Here is a 25,240-nt window from a genome sequence, read left to right on the forward strand (position 1 = left end):
TAATTCACATGGAGCATGATGCATGTGTTGGGACAAAGAACAAAGCTTTATGGTCTGGTTGTTTGTACTATTTGTACTTGTGTACAGAGCGTATGATTTGATCCTCATATGTATTTATAAGCAAATTCTATCAGACATCCAAAGAACAATGAATTCCAACAGTATGTATTATAAACTATTTGTAAAAACTGAAAGAAAAGAGAAAGCGATCTTACCAAATTCCTTTTATGACACAAAGATGGTCTTGATGTCTAAACCAGGGAGAAATAAAGTTAAGAAAGAGAATTATAGACCAGTACCTTTAATTAGCATTGATGCAAAAAATTTAAATACAATGTTAACAAAGTGGCTACAGTAACATATTTTAAAAATAATATATATTATGACAATATTTGATTTTTTTTAGCCAGCAGTGCAAAGTTGGTTCAATATTAGGAAAACAATAAACAATAACATAACATGTTAATAAAAACAAAATTACATATGTATATCAATAGATAAGGAAAAAGTTTTAGAAAAGATATAGTACCCTTTTATATTAAAAACATTAAGAAGCATAGGAATTAATGGACCCTTAATATGGTACATAGTAGCTATCTAAAACTGCAAGCCAGCAGTATGTATGGTACATAGTAGCCATCTAAAACTGCAAGCCAGCAGTACAAGTAATAGAGCATGCTTTCCAGAAAAGATCAGGAGTAAAGAAAAGATGTTCTAGTACCACCAATGTTACTTGATATAGTTTTAGAAATGCTAACTCTAGTAATACAAAAAATTGGAGGAATAAACATAAAGAGGCAGAAAAAGTCTTGCTTTTTGCAGATAATAGGATGGTTTATTATTTATAAAGCCCTAAAGAGTGAACTAAGAATTAATTGAAACAATAACTTCAATAAATGTAGCAGGATAATAAACCATGATTCTTGGGGGCTAATGATGAAGTATATTTCCTACTTATTGACAAGAGAGGAGGTGGACTTAAGGTGCAGAATGAGATATAAATTTTTGGAGCTGGCCGGGTGTGGTTCTGTTTGGCTTGACTATCCCACCTTATTTTATTTTGTTCTGTTTTGTTTTTTGGGGGGGAGGGGACATGAAGGATAGTGAGCTAGTGATAGCAATACCAAAAAATGAGAAGGAAAAGAGAAACAATGAAGAATTTAACAACAATGCACAAAAGAGAACAGAAAGGAGGTTCAGGGTAAAACAAAGACAAGCTGGACTTCTTCAGAACTAACATGCTATATACTTTTTAAAATTAAAAAAAAAACTTGTATGCAACAGATTCATAGTTTTATATACAATCCTTTTTTCCCCTATTTTTCCTAGTATATGGATATATTCACATCTTTGTCAACAAAAATAAAAAAAATTTAAAAAGGAATCCAGAATTGTTGTATCTTCAAAAATAGGTCATGACAGATTAACCTTATTTCCTGTCTTGACAGGTTTATAGGATGATAAATCAGGAGATTGCTATAACTGTAGTTTACTTTGATTTCAGAAAAGAAGCATTTGACAACGGTGCAGTTGCCATCCTTTTCTACAAGACAGAAAGATGTGGGCTAGATGACAGTACAGTTAGGTTGATTAAAAATGTTCAACTAGATTGAAACAATATTCATTAATGGCTTCATATTAATGTGAAGGGTGGATTGCAGTTGAATTCCCTAGAGATGTATCTTTGGAACTGTGATATTTAACATTTTTAAATGACTTTGATAAAGGATGAAATATGATAAACACATTTCATGTTTATCAGAATAACCACCGACAAAAAACTAAGCAGGATAGCTTACACTATTCAGTGACAATGTCAAAATCCAAGAATATCTTTTAGGCTAGGATGACTGACTGAATTTAATCACCTGAAATTTACAAAGACAAATGCAAGATCTGACACTTGGGTTGGAGAAATCAATCAATCTTACAAGTCCAAGGTAGAAGAAACCTAACCTGGACCATTAGTTCATTTAAAAAAGAGGTGGAGTTTTTATTGGATCATACAGCTCAGTATGAGCGAACAGTGTGACATTGGCTAGCCAGGAAATTAACTCCGTCTATGCATAGTGCCCAGAACATAGAGGTTGTCGTTTACTGTAGTTGGACCGTGTTGGACCTGTTGCGTTCAGTTCTGAGTGTCATATTTTGGGAAGGACACAGATGAGTTGGAAAGCATCTAGGGTAGGATCAAGTTGAAGAAACTGAGGATTTTTAGCCAGGAAAACAGAAGATATATTTGTTTTTAACTATTTAACTATTTTTAACTATTTGAAAATCTGTCTTATAGAAGAAGGTTTAGATTTCTTCTGCTTAGCCTTAGAGGCTTAGCTCTTAGAATTAAGAGCAGTGGATGGAAGTTTCAGAGAGGAAGATTTCAGTTTGACATTAGGGAAAACTCTGTAACAATTAGAGCCATCTAAAATTCTCCAGGTTTGCTTTACAGGGGAGGGGAACCTGCAGCCTTGAGCCCACATGTGGCCTTGAGGCTGCAGATTCCCCATTCCTGTGAGAAGTTCCTCATTACCAGAGGTTTTTAAGCAAAGACTCAAAGATGACTTGTTGGGCATATTTTATAGGGGATTTGTCTTCTCTTTATATACCCTACCTTTTGGTAACTTCGTTCACTCCCATGGGTTAAATTGTCACCTCTATGCAGGTGCTTCCCAAATCCATGTATATAACCGTAATCTATCTTCTGAACTCCAACCTTTTATTACCAATTATGGGTTGAAATCTCCACCTTGAGGTCCCTCAGGCATCTAAAACAACATATCCAAAAGAAGATTCATTATATTTCTCCCTAAATCTTTCCCTCTAAACTTCTTTAATTTTTTTTTTTTTTGCTATTTTGTGTGTGTGTGTGTGTGTGTGTGTGTGTGTGTGTGTGTGTGGCAATTGGAGTTAAGTGACTTGCCCAGGGTCACACAGCAAGTAAGTGTCAAGTGTCTGAGGCTGGATTTGAATTCAGGTCCTCCTGACTTCAAGGCCAGAGCTTTATCTACTAAGCCACCTAGCTGCCCCTTAAACTTCTTTAATTCTGCCTGTTGTTATTCAGTAGTTTCAGTTGTGTCCAATTCTTCGTGACCCCATTTGGGGTTTTCTTGGCAAAGAAACTAGAGCAGTTTGCCGTTTCCTTCTCTAGCTTATTTTATAGATGAGGAAATAGGCAAATAGAGTTAAGTGACTTGTCCAGAGTCACACAGCTAGTAAGTGTCTGAGGCTGGATTTGAACTCAGGTCTTCCTGACTCCAGGCAGGGCTGGAGCAAGGATGGGGGGGCTGGGTGGAGGGAAGGGGTGATTCTTAATACTTGAAATAACTGTAAGGAGCCTGTAGTTAGACTGCTCACAACAGCAGCCGTGACTAATACGGCAAATTTTCTGTGGTTTGTAGTCAGTTCTAACTGGATTGTTAAATTTTTAGAGTAAGCATTTACATCACCTCAGAAATAACTACAAATCAGGGTTTGATTTATTGTTTTGTTGATTATCTAGACTTAAGAAAGTGCTGTTAGTGCAGATTAAATGTAAAAGCATGAGCAAATATTCTCCTAGGCCCAGTTTACCAGCATACCCCTGCATTGCTCCTTAACAGAGGTGGGCAAACTGTTGCCCTCCATCCAAATCCAATTTCTTGTTTTCTTTCTGTTTTTGTGTGACCCATTCCAGGAACAAGCAGTGATTTTCCCATTAGTGGAAAAGCCATACAAAAGCAGGTGGCAGGCTGGATTTGGCTCTGGGGGAGTGGTTTGTTGATCCCTGCCTGTCAATAAATAAATAAATATTGCTTGGGCTCAGCAGAAATGCAGTAGAAGGCCCAGAGAATGAAGCTGTCACCAACCTGGAGGCCAATAATAAGCATGCTAAGAATGGTAAATGGAATTTATATGACTTTAAGGTTTGTAAAGTTCATTACATCCGTTATCTCATTTGAGCCTCACAGAATCCCTGCTTGGAGGCCTATTGCCAAATACTATGCCAACTCCAACTTTGGAATAGTCTTCCTGCTCCCCCAACTCCTACATGGAGCCGCCTTGTTTTGTGGAAAGAGCACAGGAAATGGTCTTCTAGTTCTCCCTTTTCCAGGCATTAATAAGCTTTGTGATGTGTCCTCTGGGGCTCAGTTTCTTCATCTGTAAAATGAAGGAGCTATTAAATTTGCAAAGTGATTTGCATATATAATTTCATTTGAGCCTTGAAACAAAGCTAGAAATTAGGTACAGGTATTGTTATCCTGATTTTTGCATAAAAGGTAAAATCCTCTAGGTTGCCACTTGAGACCATAGGTTCCCCACCCCTGCTCTAGGTATAATTATCCTTGTAGAAGAGGTAGGTGTAGCAAAGTGGATATAGAGGACTGGTCTCTAAATTAGGAAGCACAGAGTTTAGCTCTGGTTACTGATACACGCTTGCTGGAGGAGCTTAGGATAGTCACTTTATCTTTGAGTATCCCAGGTAGGCCTTTAAGGTTTTACCTGGCAGAGGTGGGTCTGCTGCTGTGCTTTGGGGGACAGAAGGTCTGGCTGTCATATGAAACCAGAAGTCTAGACCCCTGCTCACTCACCTCTAAGAGCTCCCTCCTTTTAGAGATAAGGAAGCTGAGGCTCAGAGAGATCGAATAATTGCTCTCAGTGTGAGCCTAAGTGTAAGAGGCGGGAGTTAAGCCCAGATCTTCAGGACCCCAGTTCAGTGTTCAGTACACCATTGTTTTTACATGTGTATAGGGCTGTGTGTGTGTATAATGTGTGCATACATGTGTTTGTGCATATACTTTGTATACACGTCTATTATGTGCATATATGTTCATACACATACACAGGAGTGTATTGTGCATGCACAATGTGTGCCTTGCAGTGGTTTGTGTGTTTAGGTATGTGCACATATGCATGTGTTCATGTGTGTACACGCATACCACACATGTATGAGTATATGCACGTTGTGCATTATATGTAACACACATGTGTGTGAGTATCTGTATCTGTATCTGTGTGTGCATATACATTTATATGTGTGTATATATGCACATTCATGTGTGTATATGTACATAGGTATATAGGTATGTATGTGCATATGTATAGACAGTTTTTATGTTATTGTTATGTATGTAAAGTCACGTAGCACAAATCTGATTTTACATAAAGAATTCTGAAAAAAATCTATATTCCAAAAACCCCCCCACCTATATTAACTTTACTGTACATTACTGTGCTCTCTTTCACCACTCCTGACTTTCAGGTTGGTGCTCCATGGCATCCCATACCCCCACCAAAAAAACCCCAAACCATGAACTTAAAAAAAAAACCTTTTCAAGTTAAAGCGGAAGAGCAGACATGCAGACAGACCACCATGGCTCAACTGGGGACTTGGCTTGAGACCTTCAGCCTGAGAGAGAAGAGACCTTTGCCCAGCTCTGCCCACCTGCCCAATCGTCCCCTAGTCTGTTCTGTTCTCTCCCCTCCCCCGGCCCTTGCTGGTCCCCATCCTTTGTCCTGTGTGTGTCTCTGTCTAGCCCCCACACGTCTTTTTTCTCTCGGCTCCGGCTGGGCCCCTGTGTATCTGTTCCCAGGCATTGAGTGTTCCTCCTGCTCCTGCTTCTCTGTCCCAAGCCCCCATGTATCCTTGAACTGTTTGCCAGCTCCCTCTGTCATTTTTACTTAAACTTCAAAGAAAGTCATTGCACACCATTGAGGTGGTGCAATGGATAGAGTGCCAGGCCTGGAGTCAGAAAGACCTGAGTTCAAATGTGGCCTCAGATACTTCCTGGCTGTGTGACCCTGGGCAAGTCACTCAACTCTGTTTGCCTCAGTTTCCTCATCTGTAAAAGGAGCTGCAGAAGCAATGGCAAACCACTCCAATATTTTTGCCAAGAAAACCCCAAATGGGTCATGAAGAGACTGAAACAAATGAACAACAACTGCAGAAGGGCCACTTACGTAAAGCAAGAACTGTCTATATATGTGTATGTGTATGCATATGTGTGTATATGCACACATAAATGCACCCGTGTGACATGCACACATATGTATATGTATCCAGATAGGTGATATGTGTAAATGTGTGTTTATGTGTATGCATATGTGGATATATGTTTGCACGTGCATATGAATGTGTATGTATTTGTAGAATGAAGGAAGCTCCCACAGTATTCTCTCAGAAACTCCTGGAGAGCTGTACAGGAATTCTTTGTCTTTCCTGAGGAAGCTCCATGGTGATTTCATCCATTTAATGAAGTCCAAACAGCAGTTCTGTATTCAGCCAGACCCCTTCCCTTCCTGACTTGTGGTGGTGCAGGCTGCTGTCTCCCCTTTAGCTCCTTGATTACAAGTGAGTCAAGTGGGCGTTTGAAATGCTTCGCCTGTCAGCCTGCAGGGAGGGTTCACTTTGCATTCCAGCTCGGCGCTGCTCAGTGCCCTTCAGAATTTCCCCCATAACTCAATTTAGGGAGATGGGTGGGGAAGACATTCAGTAACTGCACCTCAGGCTTCCCTTTAACAGCTTTTTAATATCCCCTAACGTATTCATTTCCCAGTGGAAGTGGGATAGACTCGTGCCCAATATAGTGACCTGCAGCTACCCCCTCTACACCCAATTTCAGATGGAGGCTTATTCTAATAATTGTTACTGTGACTCTACAGCAGTTTCCTTTCTCTGTGCAAAGACAACCATTTGTCTCTGGGTGAGTAAAATTTCACATGTGTATATGTATTCTTTTTAAAGGAACAAAGATCTTTTTTTGGTAGATTTTGATTTGAATGAAAATCTTACAGGCCAGTAGGGCGTTTTTCACTCCTATTGCTTTATTTTATTTTTGGAGTCCATTTTCAAATAAACTCAACATCCTAGGGAGGAAAATGTAGGGAAAATGCCCTTTAGTTGTCTTGAGAAAATTAATATGCTTTTACCTCAGGAAACTTTTTTACCCATTTGGCTCTAGATTTATATAGAGAAACACCATATAACTAACCTAATAGGAAGAACATGGTATTCTAGATAGTTCACCCTCCTTACTTTGCAAATGAAGAGAATTGAGGTTAGCCTAGGTTAAATGACTTGCCCAAGGTAATCTCTTGGGGTCCCATTTTCCTCATCTATAAAAGGAGAAATGGACCCCTTGATCTCTAGTCTCCCTGTTGGGCATAGAATTCTATTAGTTGCTTTAAATAGCAAACTCAAGGTTATATAGCTAATTTTGTCTGAGAGGGACCAGAACCTAGGTTTCCTGGCTCCCGGTGTAGCCCGCACACCATTGTACCGATGCTGTCTTTGTTCTACACATGCCACAGAACAGCATGAAGCCTCTTAACATCCCTGGCTGTATCTGAGCCATACTTATTTTCTAGTTCTTTGTGAGTATGCCTTAGTGCAGGGATTCTTAACATTTTAATGTGTGTCATGGACCACTTTGGCAGGCTTGGGAAGCCTATGTGTCTCTTCTTGGAATGTTTTTAAATGCATAAAATAAAAATACATAGGATGACAAAAGAAACCAATTACAATGAAATATAGTTATCAAAATAAAAACAAGTTTATAGGCCCTGTGCTTAAAACCCTTGCCTTAGTTATAAAATGAATGAAAACACTTGCCCAAAATATTTTTTTTACCCTAAGGAAACAGATAAATGAGCCTTTGTAAACAAATGAACAAGTATTCCGATGAACCCAAATTTTATATGCATATGCACACACATATATTTGTGTTTTTGTACATATACTTCCTCTCATACCAGGGTTCTCCAGAAGTTTGATCACAATTGATTAGTAGACTTCTAAGATTTATACGTTCATTTCCCAACCAGCTTCTATCATACCATTCTTTACCCTTTTCATCTTATATTATGTCTGCCCATTTCTTCCTGCACAATAATTTCGTTGTCAGTTTCTCTTTACCATCATAGTTTTTTAAAAAATAGCTTAGTCTTAGGAAGAAACTGGGGGCTTTTGACATAAAGTAGCTGGTTATACAGAAAAAAAACTTACACATCTCCTCTGCCCCTGAAAAATGTATAAACATCTTTTCTGTTTTATACCTTGAGGGCCTTAGTACCAGTACCTCCAATGGTAAGATTCCAAGATTGTATGTCTTTTTAAAAAATATTTTATTTTCAATTTATGGAATAAAACAAGCATTTCCATAACACAGTATAATAAAAAAGATGATTGCACATGAAGCTGCAGCTCTGTTAGATACAACTTGCTATTCCTTTTAAATATATAATAAAGTTATCATGTAATTTTTTTCCCTTTTTCTTCTTCTCTCCCCACCTCCGCCCTCAAAATGGCTACCCTTAGACACACATACACATACATATATACACATGTATTATTCTATGCACACTTCTTTTTATCAATTCTTTTTCTGGATGCAGATAACCTCTTTTTTCATAAGTCCTTTATCGTTAATTTGGATATTTATAATAGTCAAAATGAGTTATTCACTCAGAGTTGTTCTTAAAACAATATTGCTGTTACAGTGTTGTCTTGGTTATGCTCATTTCACTCTGTGATATTTCATGCAAGTCTTTCCATGTTTTTCTAAAATCAACCTGCTCATCATTCCTTATAGCACAGTAGTATTTCATCACACCCATATACCATAACTTGTTCAGCCATCCTCCAGTTGATGGGCATCCCTGCAATTTCCAGTTCTTTGCCACCACAAAGAGAGATGCTATAAACATTTTAGAACATATAGGTTCTTTTCCTTTTTCTAAGATTGTATGTCTTCTGTGATTTCCCTGACACATTGATCTCATGGTGGGTATCAGTCTTATGTGTGCATTCTCACTGGGGACATAGTTCAGTGGACCCTCCCTTATTACAGTTTACTATTATTTCTTGCATACTGCAGTTACTAACATCTAAAGGGTTCTTGCCCTATAAAGAGTCTTTTAAAGTTAGTTTTTTTTAAATGTGGTACTTATTTACTTCTGTGGAATGCTTTGGGAAGGGATGGTTTAGAAATCATCCTATCTATCAACTTGGAAAATCAAGAGAAGGAAAAAAGGTAAAATAAAAGATTCTTTGTAAGCTCTGGCTACTGTTTGCAAGAATTCCGAATTTGTAAGCTAGTGAACCACTATATCTTACATTTTCATTAGGGAGAAAACTCTCTTATAGATTATATGCTTGTATCTCAGATAGATTAGTCAGGTTGATACCCAGCTAACTGGATACCGTCTTTGACTGCCTCCTTTAAATGAGCCTAAATTCTACAGAAGGTCCAGATAAGTGTATTCGGTTCATCTTTATTGAGCAGATTCTACAGACCCAGCATTCGGCAAGGACTTGAAGGATACAAAAGAAGCCAATAGTATTAATTTCCTGGCCTCAGAAAACTTACATAGTTGGTAGAAAAGAGAAGATGTGTGCTTCAGACAGTAAGTGCATTGAAGGTGAAGAGAGGTCAGCATGAATCCAATCTATTCTCCCATCTCTCTCCATCATTGGTTCTATCATTTCATTTGTTGGCTTTAAAAATGTATATATACATTAGGCTTTTCATTCATTCAAGCTGTCTTTCTCCTTCCCCTCATTTGGGAATTTGGGAATATTCATATGAATGAATAAAAACTATAAATAAGAGCACATTTTGTGGATAGGTTGTAATCTGCCCTGGAGGGAACAGCCACACCATTAAGATCAAGCTCCTGCATCCATTGAATCATGAGTTTTTATTTCTCATTAGCACATAGGAATAAAAGCAGAACAATTTTATTTATCTAAGAAAAATCACCAATTTCCTTAGTGAATAGTTAACCCTTATAACTTGGAAGCAGATGCTCATGTTGCAGGCATTTGTCATTCACTGGGCTAACACTGTTCTTGTTTTCAGGTTTAATTTGCTTGGTGAAGGTGGGGCGGAGTCCTTTTTCTTTGTTAAATCTGATTGGAAAACCCTGAGTAATAAAGCCATTTCCATTATCTGTGGAAGGAGTACAGGAGGCAGTGATGCTGTTCAGCATGCAATCTTATACAGAAAACTAGCTTTTAATGATTAAAAAAAACCCCAAAAACTCACATAAGGTTACTATCTAATCTTGATTTTATTTGGTGATGTTGCCTAATATTGCTGCCCATTTTCTTTTAGATTCACCTTCATTTTTCTTGAAGGCCTTATATGCCTGTGCCAGCTTTTACTGCTAGCCTGGCTGACCTATTAGAGCCCCTGTTAGTTGTATGAACCTGGGGGGAACACACATGGGTGATGGTCAGAAGAGTGCTCTGCATTTGCTCATTGGCACAGACCTGACTTGGAATATTGTCCACATCCCCTGCGGAGACAGACAATGTCCTGTGGTTTTCTAGAGCTGTACCAGCTTGCAAAGTGAGAGACACATTCTGCTGGAATCTGGCCTTGCGTTGCTTTGTGATCTGGCAGCCTGCAGAGCAGAGATGCTGGCAGTGCAGAGGCGAGGAAGGGCATTCAGTTCAGCTGAGCTGAAGCACAAGTTGAGAAAACAGGACCATTAGGAACCATTGACCCGCGTAATAGGAGGGCAGGCATCAGCCATTCTCATTAGCAACACGCCACGTGGGTATTTGTAGATCACCTCTTGTTAAGTTGCATAATTTGGCTCATTTGTCTTCCTGTTCTTCTCCAAAGTCTATGAAACATTCAGATGAGGGAGTCAAAACGTTGTGATTGCTGATTATTTCCTTTTCTGCCTGTATCTTGAGGTCTCCTTAGAAACCATGTTCACCTTATGCAAATTTAAGGATTTTAGCCTTTCAGAAACTCAAGAAGAATCCATAAGCACAGAAATGATCATTTGCATGGGAAAAAAAAATTATAAATACATACAGTTACTTCCTTACCTTATGTTAAAAAATGCCATTTTGATAATTTTAAATGAATTTAATTAAGATATTTTGCACCTGATTTTCAGGAAAAGAATGTGTAAAATATTCTTTAATATACCTTGTACACAAAGTTAATGTTAGCATTTGCCACTATTTGTAAAAATTGAAAGAGGATGAATTCATTTATTGTGGGTAATCTCTTTCCCCAGAGATCCTTTAAGAATAGATAGACTGGTTTTTATATTATCTAAATATCTTCCCAGATCTGTGATATACTTTCTAAAATATACTGTAATTTCTAACTCTGCTGAAATGTAAAAATTTTTCAGTCTCTGTACTACGAATTTAAGAACACATTTTGAAAAACAAATGCTCAAGAAGGATTTGATTTTGGAGAGAGGAAAATCTTGTTTATATTCAACTAACTAAATTTATTTAGATTTTTTCCCATTCAGTTGTTCCTTTGAAAGTCTATGGTACTGTGTGTTTAATAACTCTGCATGGGGCATTTAAGAACGAGATTGGGTGAAACACTATAAATATATTACATTCTCTTTGGCATTTTGCCAGATGCAGTCTGGCTGAGACAGAGAAAGAGTATAAAATGGTTTTGTTTGTTTGTTCATTCTCCCCTTTTCTCCTTAAGATCTTGAATTTCTCCTATTCTATCCTTGATTTTGGCACACAACTGACCTTTGGAAACAGGGGGACTAGAGAATGACAGATTCTCAAAGTGTTGGATGGTGTCCATTTGTAGTTGGAGATATAGTGGAAAGCAGAAATAGATACCAGGGGCCATTCTGGGAGAAATACACATCTGCACCAGAGGGGCAGAAATGAACGTTGTCTTTGTTTTAACAATAAGGTATTATCACTGTAATTTCTGGTGGGCAGGGGGCCAGGGAAGTGAAAAAAAATTGTCTGAGCTGGTTTTAATAATTTAAAAAGCTTCATTAACTGATTAATGAATATAGAATTCCCTGGACTATTCAAAAACGCAGTCCTGTAAGACAGTTCAGTATGTATCCCAGTTTTGTAAATGAGAAAACTGAGACAGAACATTGAGGTGTCTGTAACCAAGGTTGTTTCAATAGACTTACTGGCCCACTGTTTTTTTGCTTGCTTTCTAGTAAGGTGGATGTGACTATGATTTTCCTTTTGCATGCTTCTATCTTATTAATAATAATAATAATAATAACAACAGTTGATATTAACATGACCCTTTCTTTACAACAGTCCTTTGAAGTAGCCAGTGTGAGGCACATCTGTAATTACGAGGTATCTTCATTGTTGGAAGTATTTGTGTGTGTTTTTTTAAGTCATTTTCTTTATTATAAAGAACATTTTGCTAAAAAGGCAGGCTAGAGAGATGATATACTTGGGGGCGACATAAATGCATCCCACTAAGATTACATATGTGATTCCTAGGTAAATACCAAGCAGCATATTAGAGTATTGGACGTGGACCACAAAGGGTTGGGCTCACGTCATGAGCAGCCATGTTGCCAGGGGTGAATCACCTAAACTTCCCTGAACCTGTTTCCTCATTGGTTAAATTGTAATAATACTATCTGTGGTGTCTACCTCACAGGTGTGTTGTGAGGCTCAAGTGAGATCCCATGTGTAAGATGTTTTTTGTGCACTTTAAAGTACTGTGTTGTTAGATGTTAGTAATAGTGTTGTTAATAAACCTTATAGCTAGCGTTTCAATTCAGAATGTGTTCATCAAACAGTATATCCTTCTCTTTGTATTACATTCCAGTCAGATCTCAGTATGTTAGCAGATTTCTGTGGTTTTTTTGAGGAATATGATTCAAGGATCTAGGATATTGAAACTTAGGAGGCAGAATAAGGGCTGGAAGGCATCATTCTCAAGCTTTTTACTTTGTCATTATGGTTTTCCTTCTCATGCACTGGGCTTGGAAAATGATCTGTGTGTGTGTGTGTGTGTGTGTGTGAGAGAGAGAGAGAGAGAGAGAGAGAGAGAGAAAACAGTGTTCAGTAAATGTTTTTTAAATGAATTAATGTGTAGGGAGTGGGTGCCATGATGGAGTCTGAGTAATTGGCTAAGGGAGAGGAGAAAAGGAAACATAGAGAGCCACAATACATATTGCAAAGGACATTGGCCTTGGCATCTAACTTGGGTGTTAGAACTAAACGGTAATTTAATCCAGGGCTTCCAAATCTCATCATTCAACTGAAACTGTTTTCTCCATAGTTACTAGGGATCTCTTAATCACCACATCTGCTGAACATTTCTTAGTCCTCATTCTCATCAGCCTCTCTGCAGTATTTGTCATTGTTGACCACTTTGCTGCTAGTTGGCCTCTCTTCTCTTGGTTTCTGCGAATATTTTCTTAGTTCACCTTGTACCTGTCTAAACCACTCCTTCTTAATCTCATTTACTGGATTTTCATTCATGTCATGGCCACTAACTGTGGGTATCCTCCAACACTCTGTCTTGGACCCTTTTTTTCTCTATATTACTTTCTCACTTTGGTAATCTCATCAGCTCCAGTAGGTTCAGTGATCCTTTCTCTGCAGGTAAATATTGGATCTGTAAACCTAGCCCTCATCTTTTTCTTGTACCACTTCATTATTGGATATTTTGAACTGGTTGGCTCATAGACCTCTCAAACTCAACATACCCCAAAAAAAACCTCATCATCTTACCCTCCAAATTTTCTCCTATTCTTAATTTATTTATTAATGTTGAGAGCATCACTGGCCTCCCAATCACCTTGGTTTGTGACCCCTCATTCGCATTTCATTTATCCAATCAATCCCCAGACCTTATTGTTTCTACCTTTAGGATGTCTCTCTTCTGTGAGCCCTCATAGCCACTAACTTAACTGGGAAATTAATGCCTAACAATTTACAAATCAAGAGCTGTATTTTCCCCACACTCTTCACAAGTAGCTTTTATAATGTTAATGCTTAAAAGACAGAGAAACCTCCCTTTTTTTTTTTCAGTTTTAAACACATTATCAGATATATTGGTGGGAGGGATGCAAAGACAGTAATTCAAACTCTCAGCTTTTTTCCTCTCTCAACCCTTGTCTAGTTTACATTCTTATCAGTCCGAAGCTGCACGCTAACTGATTCCACCTTTCACCAACTTCTAGGAGAGTTTCTCCCTACTTTTTTTTTAAATTTTCTAATTTTTTTTTTTTAGTTTTCAACATTCACTTCCACAAGATTTTGAGCTCCAGATTTTCTCCCCATCTTGTCTCTCACCCCCCCGCCCCAAGATGGCATGCATTCTGAATACCCCTTCCCCTAATCTGCCCTCCCTTCTATCTCCCTCCACCCTTCTCTTATCCCCTTCCTCTTCTGTTTCCTATAGGGCAGGATAGATTTCTATACCCCATTGCCTATCTCCCTGCTTTTTGATTCCACTATTCATTATCTAACTTTATTCTTGGTATCCCAACTTGGCCACTGTTGGGATCCCTCTCTCAAAAAAAGATGCTTAACCTCCCACTGAAAGCCTAAGGTGGGAGTTCTTTCCCAATGTTCTCTAATTACAGTCTTAGAAGTTTTTCTGGCTGCATTTTAAATCTTTCACCACAAATATGAAACATTTTACAAACACACACAGAGACAGAAACAGCTTGACAAGACAAAGTGCACACAAATCTAATTTTCTTGTTGACTTTTTAGGCTTAGTTTGTTTTAAGATAAACCAATTTAGCCTTCAGCCAATTCAGATTACAGTACCAATTTATCAGTCACAATTCAGAATTATCACATGCCAATTTACTCTGACTGATTTCTAGCCAATTACAGAGGATATCCATCAGAGGAGACCTTTTTTTTTCTTTTTTGAGGTCCCTGACCCCAGAACCACTTGGTGAAAAAAAGAAAATGGACTGCAATCTAAAAATAGGAGGTTTGATAGATAAGGAGCAGGAATTTTTGGGATAAGATTTACCCACCCTTTACAGTTAGGACTGAAGGAAAAAGTCCTGTAGGTGCCCAGACCCTAGCACTGTTGGGGTGAAAAAGAGTGTACCCCAAGGATCCAAGTCCAAATCTGAGTTGTGGCACCATTAATATGAACCATGAATCCCAATTTATTTATTCCAAGAAAGAGACAAATGAAACCAAGGTACATGTGTCCATGGTTTAATTTCTCTTAAGCTGGCTTGACATGTGTTGCATGGGAGTTCAGTTCAAAATTGGGCCCCCCTAAGGGGGCCAGTTCAGAACTGACTCAAAAGGGATTTGGGGGTACAGTATTATATACCCTTTCTGCAGGGACTCATGTCAATCTGCCATCATTCCAGACCACTCCCAGCCTCCATCCATCTGTCTCTACCCAGGCCTGAGTAGGATAAAATCAATTCAGGTTTGGGTCAGGTTTGACCAGGATAAGAAGATTCGATGCAGTCAGTGATGTCTTTCTGAAGAACTTTGAAGCAGAAGACTGGCAGGGTGGAGCTCTGAGTCTCTAAGACACAGATTATCAAGAGAAATAATTTTTCACACTAGTTATTTACTTGTTGCTTCTCACATTGGAGTGTAAGCTCCGTGAAGGTAGAGGTGTTTTTTTGTCCTTCTCTGTAGTCCTAGCATTAGCATGGAGCTTGACGTATAGTCAATTTAATAAATGTTTGCCTGCTTATTGTAGTAGCTGAGGCCAGAACTCTTGGTATAAAAAAGGCTTCTGAGTAGCAAATGGTTGTCACTAAGTGCCTGCTCTTTGTCAGAGTAATCATGCAGACCATTGTCATAAACACATTATTTTTGCATTCTGAGTCTTTAGCACAAGAATGAGCTGTCTTTTAGCCTGCTTGACTGTTCCTAGTTCCCTGCTCCAGCCCTGGCTTGTCCTTTCCTCTTTCCTTTCTGTGTCTCTGCTCCTGATCCTCACAGCAGTCCTGGGAGGTAGATGCTATTATTATCCCCATTTTACAGATGAGGATGCCAAATAAACCCATGTCTGGCCTGAACCTTCTACAAAGTCTCTCATCTCTTTATTTCTTTATAACCTGGCCGGTTTCTACCTTTCCAGTCTTTTTTTTCTTAAATAATATTTTATTTTCCCCAAATTATATGTAAAAACAATTTTTAATGTTCTTTTTTAAAAATTTTGTGTTTCAAATTCTATTCGTCTAGTCATCTAGTCATCCTTCCCCTCGACACTCTCCGAAACTGTAAACAATCTGATACAGGCAGACTGAAGCACTTTCTTTCATTTCTTTTTTTTTTTAGTTCAAGTTGTCCTCTATCTTTCCAGTCTTAAATCTTTTACCAGCTCCCCACATACTGTGCTGTTCCTCACACAACACACTCCATCTTCTGACATCTTTCCCGGCACTCGCCCTTGCCTGGAATTTGCTCCCTCCTTATCCTAGTCTCCTGGCTTCTCTGGCCTCCCAAGAAGCCTTTATAATCCCCCTTAATGCTAGTGCCTTCTCTCTATTGGTGATCTCCAATTTATCCTGTCTTTATTTTGTTTGTACGTAGTTGCTTGAATGCTATTTCCCTGAATTAGACTGTGAGCTCCCAGAGGGCAGGGACTGTGTTTTGCCATTCTTAGCCATTTGCCCAGCACTTAAAACAGCTTGGTACAAAATGAGCACTTTAATAAATACTTGTTGACTTGACTCCCTTCCTTCATTTCAATTCAGTTGAATTTCTACCTTTTCCATGATGCCTTTCCTGATTCCCCTCCTATTAGATGAAAGTGATTTTCCTTTCTTTAATCTTATAATATTTTCTTTGGGACATATCTTTTGTACATCTCCCATTATTCCCTATATCATAAGTCAGCTAGGTGGCACAGTGGAAAGAGTGTTGGGCCTGTAGTCAGAAAGATCTGAGTTCAGATCTAGCCTCAGACACTTAACTGTGTGACCTGCACAAGTCACTTAACTTCTGTCTACCTTAGTTTTCTTATCTGTAAATGGGGATAAAAATAGCACCTATCTCCTAGGATTGTTGTGAGGATCAAATGAGATAATGTTTGCAAAGAGTATAGTGCAGTGCTTGGCACACAGTAGGCACTTAATAAATGCTTATTTCTTTCCCTCCTTCACGAGGCTTGGAGAGGTTGTGATTTTCCCAAGTGTAAGTCTCTTCTTTTCCATCCCATTAGATTCAGAGTTCTTTGAGAAGAACATCTTCTTCCTGACTCTTTGTGCCCTCAGATTCCCAACACACAGATTAGTATATGGAGGATGGAGGCTTGCTCCGCCAAACAGATGTCTTTGTGGCTGTAATTTAGTAGGTGCGTTTTGGGAGTTGCCTGAGGCTCAGAGACATTAAATGACTTGTAGGTGGTCACACAGCAGTAAATGCCAAGGGTAGGTCTCCAGGGCTCCCAAGTCCAGATCTCTAAGCACCATGGCTAGTGCCTTTCCGATTTGCTCCTAGGAAGCTCTTAGTGAATGTTTCTTGAATTGTTAAATTTTTTGTAGGACCCAAAGAGCCTCATATCTGCCAAAGGTCCCTGAAGGGAAAACTGTCACAGCACTGTAAAATAATTGATGTTTCTATTTAGTGATGCCGCTAGCTTTTATATAAAGATAAGAGCATATTTTGTTGACCTTCTTGGCCAAAGCATTAGCATGTTGCCTCAGCAGGGACCTGCAGTAGGAGCTGCTTGAACATGATTTATTGGAGGAATGGTTGAAGGTGAAACCTCGTGGCATTAGAAGGGCTTAATGAAGAGGCAGAGGCCTCATTGGATAGATAAAGATCCAGACTAGCCAAGAGTAGAATGGAGCTTTGCAACAGGGGTGGCTTGAGTAACCAGGGTCATAAGTGAATGTAGATGTGGATCACTTCCTCTCTGATGCTACATCATCTTTCAAGAGAGACTCTCCTCTCTCACTGCTGATTTCTTCCTCGGGTCCCCATTTTGAGACAGGGCTCAGACAAGATACACTTCCCCACTTTGGATTTTGCCACCATGCTTCAGCTGACTTCTCTCTCCGCCCTTGCTCCGTACTTCTCCCATTGGTGAGTTCCTTTAGGAATCTCCATTTTGAGGGATGGCCCAGCCTAGACATCTTTCATTATCTGGGCTTTGTCACCATGCCTTAGGTGGGTACGTTTCTTCTGCACCTCTTTCAAGTCCCTTTTTGTGTGTTGTTTTTCCCTATTAGGATGTAAACTCCTTGAGTTCAGGGGACTATTTTTCCTTTTTGCTTGCAACTATATTCCTCAGTGCTTAGCATAGTCCTTGATATACAATGTTTATTGATTTAGCTTGACCCTTCTGGTCTGATGGGACTCACCCAATGTTGGGGGATCATAGAAGTTAAAGCTAGAATGAACTTTTGGATATGGGTGAAAAAATTGAGGCCCAGCGTTTGCCTTATCCTAGGTCATTTGAGTAATAAGTAAACTAGCTAGAATTCAGACCCAGGTCCATTGAATCTAAATTCAGTGAATTTTCTATTACATGGTGGCTTTCCCAGGGTTAGATCCCAAGGGAAAGTCTTTGCCCCACCTTGAGAAGCCTGTGAAGCCAAACTGTACTCCAGATTACTTGGGCTTTTTTTTCTTTAACCTGGTCTACCCAGAGTTCCATGGCACTGGCTGAGGTGTTGTGGCACTCAGCACTATAGGACTGGCTGAACAGAGACCAGTTAAGGGAATGTAAGAAGCTTGAATTAGTTGGTAACACAGCAGGAAAAATGATAGACTTTATAAAGGGCCAGAGGCAAAGAGAATGTCAGAACCTCATTGAGGAGAATATTAGCGTCAGGTTTTCCAAACAGAGAAAGGCCGGAGGCAAAAGGGTATGTTGGAGCAGAGCATTCAGCTTCAAGAAAACAACTAGCAGAGAGAGCAAACACAATCAATAATTCATAGCCAAAGCAATGTTTCTACAAAAGGGGTAGCAGATTAAAGGAAGGGTCAGTTCCAAAGCTCAGAATATTTTCTGGGTTTTAAGCAGGGGTGAGTGAGCCCCTACCTGTTTCTTCTCCTGAATGGGAGGCAACTCTCTTAGGGAGTTGAGGAACAAGGTTAGCTAGACCTGGGGGGCTTCAGAAGAAGATTTCTCTGGGCAGCTGGTAAGGTGGGAGGTAGGTGATTCTGCAGGGCAGGATACTGACTGCTCTAAGGCCTCTTTGTAGACTTTCCAGTTTGGATTTCAGGTGACTGAACCTCTGCTTCCCTGGTGAAACATCATTAGAGTATTTTTAGAGGCAGAAACAGTAGAATGGTAGAATAGGAAAAGCCCTTAGAGGTTATTTACTCTATCTCTCTAAGAAAAAAAATGAAGCCCATAAGTGTGAAGTGATTTTCTTTGTCTGAAGTTGCAATCACTGTCAGAGACAGTTTCTCAGCCTCCTTGTCTTTCCATTAAATCTTGCTATGGCTCTTCTGTGCTTGAAATTGTTCCCTCAGTTATACCTTGTAATCTTCTATCCATCAAAGATTCATTTATGTTATCCCCTCCCTTCTTTACTTAACCCCACTTCAGGGGTAAAAAGGCTCTGTATTTTTAGTCATTCATACTTTAGTGTGAATTAGTTTAAGCAAGTCATCTTCTAAGCAGAGACCACTTTTCCATTTGGATGTGGGTTTTGATGGAGTTAGTGTAAGTTTGGAGGCAAAGAATTAAACAAGAATTAGTTTAAACAAGTCTTTTTTCTAAGCAGAGATCATCTTTCCGTTTTGGATGTGGTTTTTGATGGAGTTAGTATAAGTTTGGAGGCAAAGAATTAAACAAGAATTAGTTTAAACAAGTTTTGTTTTGTTTTTTTTTTCTAAGCAGAGACCACTTTTCCATTTTAGATGTGGGTTTTGAAGGTGTTGGTGTTAAGTTTGGAGCCTGAGGCACTGACTGTAGTAGGATGGCTCTGGAGTGAAGTCTTTTGAAACCAGAAAACAGTGTGAATGCAACTGAGTACCTGCAGGTGGGGAAGAAGGGAGTGCCAGCAAACTGAGAAAAAAGGCACAGGTAGCAAAGGCCTGAGAAGGATAATGGGAAGGTGCCAGACAAATGCCATCTATGTCACAGTTTTTCTCTGTCTTCCTCTCTTCCTTCCTGAAATCAGATAAGAATTGTTGCAAAGCCTTTACAGCATGGAATACTAACCTTTTTGTTCACCATGAACCCCTTTGGCCATCTAATGATGGATCCCTTCTCAGAATATTTTTAAATGCATGGAATATAATACATAGGAAGCTAATTATATTGAAATAAGTAATTTCCCCCCATCCAATTCCATTTTCCATCCATTCCATCAGATTCCCTTAAATGTATTGTGGACCCCATGTTAAGAACCGTGCTTAGGGGTCTCTTTTCAGCACATAGCCTGATAGAGCAGAACCTCACGACTCAGACCTTCACTTTCAAATTGTCATTTTTCTGAACTCCTAATCTACTAATTGCCTGTGCCACTTGTTTGATATTTTATGTCGTTTCATGCTCAGTCTTTTTATGTGAATTTGTTTGCCTAAAACACTTATGTTTCCATGAATATAATGTAAACACTTGGAGGACAGAGACTTTTTTCCCTTTGTACTTTCCCTGAGGCATTAACCTAGATGTATATCTTGGTACTTGATAAATGTTGGTTGTTTGACTAATTAAATAGTTTTATGATTCTTTTTTAAAATAAATGAGTGGGATATATTACATGCTTTTGATCTCTTAAAAAAAACCCACCTAAATTTAGTTGTTTTCATTTGTGTAGCCCATGATGAATTTTTTGGGGGGGATAGTGACATAGATCTGTTTTACTTTCTCCCTATTCCACCATCCCATACCACCTCTCTTTACACCCCCTTCCTCGATCCACAGGGAAAGTCAACATTGGCACAGCTGTGCCCCTCCTGATCTTCCCTATGCTTGTTTTACATCCTCAGGTAATTTCTGACTTTGAGGTAGTAAATAAATGGTTTCCTGTTTCCCTTGCAACTATGCTATTTTTCTCACACTCCCCTGTGAGTCAAGGCAACTTTTTTTTTTGAGAAACCAAACAGCACTCATTAATGGCAGAGGGTAAGGTTGCAGCCGCTCATGCCCAACCTCAACAGGGGGTTTTTATATAGAAGTAACCAGTCCCCTCCTTATTTGGAGTGGCTGGCGGCTTCCTGAGCTCTCATGCTTCCTTTGCATTACATTACATTAAAATGCAAAGATGAATGGAGATGCTACCAGTTATAGGCATAGAGCTTGGGTTAGCAGTAGTCAGTAGCATGGCTTTGTTTGCCAAAGGTACCCAGAGACCACAGAATATTCTAGGTACAAATGGGATTCCTTTGCCTGATTTTTTATTTAGTTTTGTTTAGATCACGTTTTTGTTGTTGTTCAGTCATTTAAATCATATCCAACTCTTCGTGACCCCATTTTGGATTTTCTTGGCAGTGATACTGGAGTGGTTTGCCATTTCCTTCTCCAGCTCATTTTACAGATGAGGAACTAAGTTAAATGGGGTTGTGACTTGCTCAGAGTCACACAGCTAGTAAGTGTCTGACACTGGATTTGAATTCAGGTCTTTGCACTCCATGCCTGGTGCTCTATCCACTCAGGCACCTAGCTATTTGGATGGTGTACCTCTCCTGAAATGGGAAAGATTGAGAACTTTTGTAATGTCATAAAAGGTAACCCCACTTAAGTATAGTGTGCTCAAAGAGTGTCAGGTACGGTGTGATATCCTCCAAGAATGCTCATAAATGAATCATGGTAGGGATCACTATCATCCTCCGTTCAGGAACAGGTCACAAAGTGTAGAACAATTACTCTTTAAGGCAACCCCTCCAAAAGGCTGTGTAGCAGCTGCATCCTATTACAGTCACCAAATGGGGAGATAGCTCTAAATAACATTTATAATGTAAAAGATAGACCAATGGTGAGATCACAGGTTGGGGATGGGGTTTTTTAATTGGATTTTGCTACTGATTTTCTTACTTTTCCAGATGCCTGTCACTTACAGAGAAAAGCGAGGCAAATTGGTGGTTTTGATTATTTTCTCTTGGTCAAGCTGCTAACATACATAAAGACCATAGCTTTGAATCTCCATAGGATTATTTAGAATTAAAAGGGGCTTAAGAAACTACCTCATCCAGACCCTTTATTTTAGTGATGGCCTAGAGAGATGAGATATCTTGCCCAAGGTCATGTATACTAAAACCAGGGTTTTCTAAATCCAAGTGTTCTTTCTTTTAAACCACATTGTTCTCTTCCTACCTTTCTGGTTTGCCCCTAATTTGGGATTTTCTATGTCTAGCCCAGATACAGTAACATATTCATATTGGAGAATTTCTAGAAAATATTCCTCCAACTACTACCCTCCAAATGATCAAGGCCCCCTCATCTCTCATACTTTCTTTGGTTTTAGAGGTAAAATAATTTTTGTAAATAGAAAAGAGGGCAAACTGTTAATGACCATTTTTAAAAGAACTGCTGCAAATCACAAATTAAATCCAAATTAAAGAAGTGCAAATTAAGGCAGTTTTGAGGTTCTACTTCATACCCATTCGATTGGTAAAACTAACAAAAAGGAAATGGCAAATGTTAGAAGGGCTGTGGGTAACAGGCATATTAACATAAAGCTAGTGAGTCTATGAATTGATCCAGCCATTCTGGAAAGCATTTTAGAACTGTGCCTCAAAGTTTCTAACTGTGCATGACATTCTTTGACCCGACATTTTTTGACCCAGCGATACCATTATTAGATCTTCTTCCAAAAAGATCAAAAAAAGAAGGGACCCATATGTACAAAAATATTTCTAGCAGAGTTTTTTTTTTTTTTTTCCAGTGTTGGCGAAGAGCTGGAAGGTAAGAGTATGCCAATCATTTGGGAATGGATGAACAAGTTATGTTAGATGTATGCAGTGGAATACTGTTGTGCTATAGGAAATAATTAAAGAGATGTTTTCAGAGAAATTGTATAAGACTTGTATGAACTGATGTAGAGTGAATTGACTAGAACCAAGAGAATAATTTATACTGTAATTATAACATTGTAAAAACAAACAGCTTTACAAGACCTAAGAACACTGATCAGTGCAATCAATAATCAACCAATAATAGCAAAGGACTGATAATGAAGAATGTTGCCCACTTCTTGAAGAGAGGTGATGGACTCAGAGTGCAGAGTGCATTTTAGTGCATTTTTTTTTTTTTTGGTCAGTGGCCAGTGTGGGAATTAGTTATGTTTGACTCTTCATGTTTATTTTAGGTATTTTTGTTTTTGTTTTCCCAGGGTGGGGGAGTTGAGAGGGAAAGAAAATAAGTGCTTGTTGATTGAAAACAATGAAATTTAATTTAAAAAATAGGAAATGGGGAAAAAATGTTCATTTGGTTGGTAATCTGTTCAAAATGTATACTCTAGGGGCAGCGAGGTGGCTCAGTGGATAGAGCACTGGCCCTGGAGTCAGGAGGACCTGATTTCAAATTCTCCTTTGAAAGCTGTACCACTGGCATTTCTCTTACTTGGTCATAGCATACCATTTGGTTTGGGAGCTCAGCATGAATTTGGTTTAGCTCAGGTTCCTCGATGGGGTTTGGGCAATCCTCTCTAAGACCATGATGTGTAATGGAAAGAGCTGTTGTTTGGTCGTGTCCGACTTTTTGGACCCCATTTGGGGTTTTCTTGGCAAACATACTAGAATGGTTTGCCATTTCCCTTTTCTAGCTCATTTTATATGTGAGGAACTGAGGCAAACAGGGTTAAGTGACTTGCCCAGGGTCACACAGCTAGTAAGTATCTGAGGCTAGATATGAACTAGGGAAGAGAAATCTTCCTGACTCCAGGCTTGGCACTCCAACTGCCCATAAATGAAAGAGTACTGGCTTTTAAATCAAAAAGCCCTCGATTCAAGCCCCGGTCCTTTGACTTTTTAGCTTTGTGGCAATGTACAAATTGTTTCACCTTCATGAGCCTCAATTCCCTCATCTGTGAAATGGGGATAATATATACCAGTACTATTTTCCTCGAGGGTTGTGAGGAAAGTGCTTTGCAAACCACATAACACTATATAAATGTAAGTTTTTCTTATTATGTACTCAGGCAAGTGAACTGTGCTCTCCTGTTCTCCCCCTACCTCCAAGAATGAGAATGATTTTCAAATGTTTAACTAATGAAACCAGTCTGTTTTGTTATAGGCACATTATGTATGTTTATGTTGCTTGTGTCTGTCTGTGTGTTTGAAGAGGGGAGGAGAAGGAAATAAACATTTTTGTATAGCACCTACTATGCAGGAGGCACTGTGCTAAGTGCTTTTATAAATATTATCTTAGTCCTCACAACAACCTTGGGAGGGTGGTGCTATTATCATCTTCGTCACTGTACAATTGAGGAAACTGAGGCAAACAGAGTTAAATGCCTTGCCTAGGGTTACGAAGTTAATAAGTGTCTGAGGCCAGGTTTGAACTTCCTAACTCCAAACCTGGGGCTGTATGTACTTCACCATCTAGCCATCCTTGTGGCGTGTTCCCCATTCCGATCCATTCTGGTAAAAAGTGATTTTCCTAAAGCACAGATTTGACCATGTCAGCCATGCTACTCAATAAACCACTGGGATGCCTTATTAACCCCAGAACCAAATACAATATTCTCTGAATCATTCATTCTCTATGCTTCCATTGGTGAGTTTCTCCCACAGCCGCCATTTTGAGGGAAGACTCTGTCGAGTCACCTTTCGTTTTCCAGATGTCACAACAGGTCCTCCTATAGGTACCTTTCCCTCCCCTTCAGTTCCATTTTATGTGCAATCTTCCCTCCTTAGGATACAAGCTTTTTGGGGGGGGGACATGGGGGTTAAATGACTTGCCCAAGGTCACACAGCTAGTAAGTGTTATGTGTCTGAGGCTGGATTTGAACTCAGGTCCTCCTGAATCCAGGGCTGGTGGTTTATCCACTGCACCACCTAGCTGCCCAGGATGTAAGCTTTTGAGGGCAGGAACTATTTTTGCTTTCTTGTAACTCCCAGGCACATAGTAAGGGCCTAATAAATGCTTGTTGACTTGACTGACATCTAAAGTCCTTCGCAGCCCTTCCCCTTCCTATCTTTCCAGTGCTCTCACAATCTACTCCTTTCCACTCACTTTGAGAGCCAGAAACACTGGCCTTGTTGCTGTTCCTCATATATGACATATTTCTCACTGATGCTTTTTTTGCTGGCTGCCCTCTATGCTGGAAATGTCTTACTTTTCACCTCCACTTCCTATCTTCCTTCAAGACTTGGCTTGAATCCCGCCTTCTGCAGGAGGCCTTTCCCAACCTCCCTACTGCTAGTGCTTTCCTTCTCTCCAAGATTGCCTTCTATCCACTCTGTATATGGTGGCATACATTTTGTCTTTTCCATTAGGATGTCAACTCCTTGATGAGTTCCTAAAAACAGGGATCATGTTTTTGCCTTTCTTTGTATTTCTAGTATGCAGCATAATGCTTGGCGCCTAGTTAAGTGCTTTAATAAATGCTCAAGGACTGACTGACTGAGATATTACAGACATCTGCCCACCAA

General features: G+C 39.3%; 1 protein-coding gene across 4 annotated transcripts in view; it reads left to right on the top strand.

The window, feature by feature from the left end:
* The window catches only part of SH3KBP1 (SH3 domain containing kinase binding protein 1), a 434,394-nt gene that overhangs the window by 177,697 nt on the left and 231,457 nt on the right, over positions 1–25,240 (top strand). The window contains exon 1 of one of the 4 annotated variants that reach the window (XM_027866182.1): positions 17,667–17,770. The exons of the other annotated variants lie outside the window; for them this stretch is intronic. The gene's annotated coding sequence lies outside the window, so the exon portion shown is untranslated. Of the gene's footprint in view, positions 1–17,666; positions 17,771–25,240 lie in introns of those variants that run through there. 4 annotated transcript variants of the gene reach the window in all.

Source organism: Vombatus ursinus, unplaced genomic scaffold (genome assembly GCF_900497805.2).
Source record: "Vombatus ursinus unplaced genomic scaffold, bare-nosed wombat genome assembly UNPS02001419.1, whole genome shotgun sequence".
NCBI lineage: Eukaryota > Metazoa > Chordata > Mammalia > Diprotodontia > Vombatidae > Vombatus > Vombatus ursinus.